Source organism: Manis pentadactyla, chromosome 1, assembly GCF_030020395.1.
Source record: "Manis pentadactyla isolate mManPen7 chromosome 1, mManPen7.hap1, whole genome shotgun sequence".
Classification (NCBI taxonomy): Eukaryota; Metazoa; Chordata; class Mammalia; order Pholidota; family Manidae; genus Manis; species Manis pentadactyla.
The window spans coordinates 222,558,873-222,563,720 of NC_080019.1; the positions used below are offsets into that span (position 1 = coordinate 222,558,873).

Consider the following 4,848-nt stretch of genomic DNA (forward strand, 5'->3'; position numbering starts at 1 on the left):
GGGGACTGACCAAAATTGTGTTATAATCACATGTTTATACCGCCTGTCACCAGCAAGATTGGGAGTTCCTTGAGGACAGTCATCTCTTTAACTTTGTATGTCACTTCACTTCATGCCATGTCTGATTCATAGCCTGCTTCACGTGATGCATCATTAATGTTCGTGAACCCAAGAAAAGAAGAAGTGTTGTCCTTTTTTGGGGGCCTGGGATGGGTCTCATGACTATGCGGGGCACAACTGCCAGCTAACTTGGAGCATTTTCTTGCAGTCAGGAAGTAGAGACAAGACCATTGTGTCGCCTGAGGGGTGGGGTGGTGGGGGTGGATGGGGAGGGTGCAGCACACACAGCTGCTCAGAGTTTTGCTTGTGTGGCAATGGTTTGGGGCCAAACTATAGCACTTTTTGAAGACTCAGCCCCATAAACGGACATTTTCTGGACCAAAGCTCTGCTCAGATCCTTCCCGCCGCTCTGACTGCGTTAGTCCTGATCACATCACTCTGTGGGTTGACGAAAATGCAAGACCTTGGGGAAGATGAAAGGACATCTTTAGTCAAGATGGCTCACATGTCAGCCTCACAACTGCCACGAGGGGTACGTGGGGAGCATGTTTGGTGTTTGTCAGACTCTTCCTTTCCCTCTGGGAGTGCACAAGCTCACATCCAGTTACGCTGGTATAGCAGCAGGGATTTTTAAAGCAAATTTTATTTTCAAACGAACACGTGGGAGAAAGCGTTCTTTTCCTCTGGGAGCCTGGCCCCTTTTCCCCAGTCTAGTGGCAGCGTGACTGAGCCGCACTCCATCCCATCTGTTCTGCAGCTGCTGAGTTAAAGAAGGAAGCCGGGACGCTTTCTCACGTTGGAGCCGCACCAGGCCTGAGTCGCTTATACGTCGCTATTGGCACTCATTTCTGTAAGCATTCAGCCTGTTTCCAAGTAAGCCCCCGAGATTTCTTTTTTCAAAGAAAAACATTCTCTACATTCCCATCTTCATTTGGGCATAAAGATGGGAGCATTCCCTTTGTCTCTAGGCCAGTGTTTTTGTTCAGTCTAGCAGATGTCTACCCAGCACCGACCACATGGCCAGACACTTCCCTATGGGTGGTAGGAAGGCTGATGCTGAATACAGCCCAGTCCTTGCCATCGAGGACCTGGGACCCATCAGAGGGCACACAGCAGTAAACAACTCATTCCAGTACAGCCCAAGTGCCTATCACATACAAGTGCCCAAGTGCTGTAGAAATAGAATAACTAATTCTCTTTGGGGGTGACAGAGAAGGCTAAACTCAAGTTGGAGCTTGAGGGGATAAATAGCAGTTTGCTAAACAAAGACAATAATAATTTTAAAAATTGTGTATATATATATATGTATGTGTGTATGTGTGCGTGTGTGTATATATAATTATATAATTTATAATGTGTATCTAGATCCAATACCATTTATCAAGCACATATGTGGCAGGCATTCTGTTGAAGGATTTACATATGTCATCACATTTATGTCTCACAGTACTCATTACAATAATAGCAAATATATTTTTAATGCTTGCTAAGCAGTAGGCACTGATCTAAGCACTTAATATGTGGACATATAAGAAATGGGGTGGACTTTGGACTTTTTTCACAATTCTGTGGATCATACTGTGAGAATCATCAGGAGGAAAATATTTTTCTTGTGGTTCTAAACTTTTACCATGTCTAAACCAGGCTTAATATATGAAAGAAAAAGAGGGAGAGAGGGAAAGAAGGAAGGAAGGGAGGGAGGGAGGAAGGAAAAGAGAAGGAAGGAAAGCAGAAGAGGAAAAAGGATTTTTTTCTTCTTCCCTGTCCTTGGTCAAGATCTATAATGAGCCTTCTCATGATCTTCACCCAAACTACACAGGATCCTATGGGGAAGAGTCCGCTAGCCCGAGCCGTGTTTATGCTTGGCAAAGGCCAACCCTCTTTGGCTCCCGTGTGCAACACAGCTTTGAGACCAGCATTGTTCTACAGCTGATCTCCAAGACAGTCTGGGACTTGGCTCTGGACTTAGTCGTCCTTGGTATGCCGGGCACTTTCACCATGAAGTCTAAGAAGTCTGTGTTTGGATTTGCACTGACACAAATTGGGCGGTTGATTGGAATGATGAAAGAATGAGGACAATTTTTCACATGGTGACAGTTCCTTATTTCCTGTGTAAAAACTATTCTTCATATTCTCATAGTTTTCCCTTTTCTTCCTCCAATTCCAGATGTGAAAATGAAGTTAATAAGGCTGCCTTCATGCCACAGAAACACAGCAATTCCATATGAGAAAATAGTTATTCAACTGGTATTTGATATCATATGTCTGTCGCTTGATTTGTCCCAATTGGGAAGCTACCAAGTTAAAGTATCTCAATGTCCAGTGACCAACCCAAGCTCAAATCCTGCCAACAGGCCACCCTTCAGAGATACTCCATGGAACCTTTTAAAAGACCTTTAAAATTCAATTAACCGCTCCCACGACGTGAGATCCACTGGACACTCCTCTGCAAACTGAGGGAGCTTTGGTCCTAGCGTCGCCAACCAGTCTCTGGAGAAGCTGCAACCTGTGGAATGGAAAACTCCTAACTCACTTTCAAAAGCCTGTGAAACGAAGTCAGAAATTCCTATAATGTCAATAGCCATAAAAATATGCCTTGCGCAAAGCGTCCTGGGTCCAGATAATTACTAAACAGAGACCAAGTCAATCTCTAGAGTAAATCAAAATGTTATGCTGGCTTGAGTGATTAAGAAATGCCAGTGCATGGATATGCCCTTCTGCTCTTCTCCAGCAGAGAATCTTCCCGTGTCTCTAAATGGTGGGGTGTAGGGACAGATTTTCAAAAGGCAAAGCAAATATTTTCAAAACTCACTTTATTTGCTTTTCAGTTATCTTCTATTTCTTGGCTTTGGTTTCTTTTCCCCATTTTGGTTTTCAGGACCATCCTTTATTTGTGCCATTTCCTCTCAGTTTTAAGGGATTATTACGTACATCATTTTAAATCTCAGATTAATTAAACAATCCCAAAAATGTCAAGGATGCTCGGGTGCCCACAAGGCACAGTTTTGGTGAATCCTTGGACACCACCCCCCCCAATGACACATACAGTTCTGTGCTTCCCTGGGAAGTAAAGTGCATCGTTGAGAGAGAAGGACGGTAGCTTAGGGATCTAATCTTCTAAATATTAATTGAGGTTCTTAAATGTGAGCTCTCATTGCCATCTCCAGACTCCCCCGGAATGAAATTACATTGAACATGATGCATTTTTCAGGTTCACCTTCCACTTAAAAGAAGAGGAAGAAAATTGTTTAGGCAATGCAGATGTCTATTATTATACACATCAAGAATAATAAAAGCATGTCTTAAAAAAAAAAAAAAGGATGTAGAAAACAGCTCCCAGAGAAGTAATTTTTCAATTTCCTTGATTTGTTTAGTGGGAAATTGCTCTCCAATTTATTATAATTTGAAAAGACAATGAATTCTTCATTTGGAATTAATATAAAAATGGCTGAAAGGCATCTTGCTTGTCTCAGAATTTACAACCTGTTTGGATAAAGCATTTTGAGTCATGGATCACTGTTAAAACCCAAGACTTAGTTCAGGCTGGTAATGCTTTCCATATGGTTTTCTCTGAATGATAATTATGGCTCATTCTGAACTACAAATTATGTACACTAAAAATGTTAATTTAATTTAGGGTTACTAACTAGATTTTTTTTCTCCTGAAAGCAGGTGTAATAAGGATTACATTGTCTGAATATTGTCAGTAATGCTCAGCATGATGAGTTGGTATAACCAGATTATTCCTGAATTTGACTTTATTTTGCAGATTCTCCTTGCAAATGTTCAGCCTGGTATGCATTCCCCATGATTTATCCTGAATGGATAAAACGCTAATGAGGAAAATCAAAACAAATGCCTCTTGGTGGGCTCTCCAATAAGATTCTTTGAAATAGTCTATCTAGGAGAGAAGATTGTAGTATAAAACTGCAGTCTCCATGTGACTTCTTGAAATTTCATGATCGATCAGCATGAAGTCAGAAACATTTAATAAGCATTGAGATTGAAATAAACTGCAACCTCTGACTGAAAAGTACTTACTTATAACCTTTCAGTAAGTTTCTATAATGAAATATGGCAATGAATTAGCCAGGATGGCCTGGGAGAAAAAGGTGCTTAATAAGAAAAACTGCTCGTCTAGAAGCCAAATGCTTCTCGTGTTTATTTTAATGTGACTTTTCTTCCTTCTCTTCCCCCCAAAGCTGCCTTTTCATGGAGCCTTCACTGCTTACAGTAGAGGCAGCAGTTTGGAAGAACTTCAGTTATACTTAAAATTAGCAAGATGTCAGGAGCCTTAGAAATCGTTAGAGGCCAGAGGCTCTCAAAAATCAGTGTTCAGAAGCGAAGCAGGTTGTACAGTGGTTAGAGGCTGGGGTTCTGCAGCCAGACCTCTTGGGTTGGAACCTGGCTCTCCAAATTTACCACTCCTGAAAACTTGAGGAAGTCACTTAATGGGAGTCACAGTTTCTGCATCTGTCAAGCGGGTGTAATAATAATAATAATAATAATATAATAATAATAACAACACATGCATCGTAGGTACATATTATGACAAAAAACAAGCTTGTCATTGAATCTGATACCTAGAAATAATCTGTAAATGTTTACCACCTTATTGTAGGAAAAAACACTTAGGGTGAGTTTTTAAAATGTAGACCTCTGGGTCCCCACCTTGAGAAATTCCAATTCATTAAATGTTAACTGGGGCCCAAATAGCTGCATTTTGATAAACATCCAAAGTGGTGCTGGACCACACATCAAGAAACACTGATTTGCTCCAAGCCCCTT

At 41.2% G+C, this 4,848-nt stretch overlaps 1 long non-coding RNA gene across 1 annotated transcript; it reads left to right on the top strand.

Moving 5' to 3' along the window:
• The first annotated feature begins 357 nt into the window (after positions 1-357).
• Positions 358-2,666, top strand: LOC130683121 (uncharacterized). The gene is made up of 2 exons (XR_008996735.1): positions 358-910; positions 2,228-2,666. It is a non-coding gene; the product is annotated as an uncharacterized LOC130683121 (long non-coding RNA).
• The last annotated feature ends 2,182 nt before the right edge of the window (positions 2,667-4,848 follow it).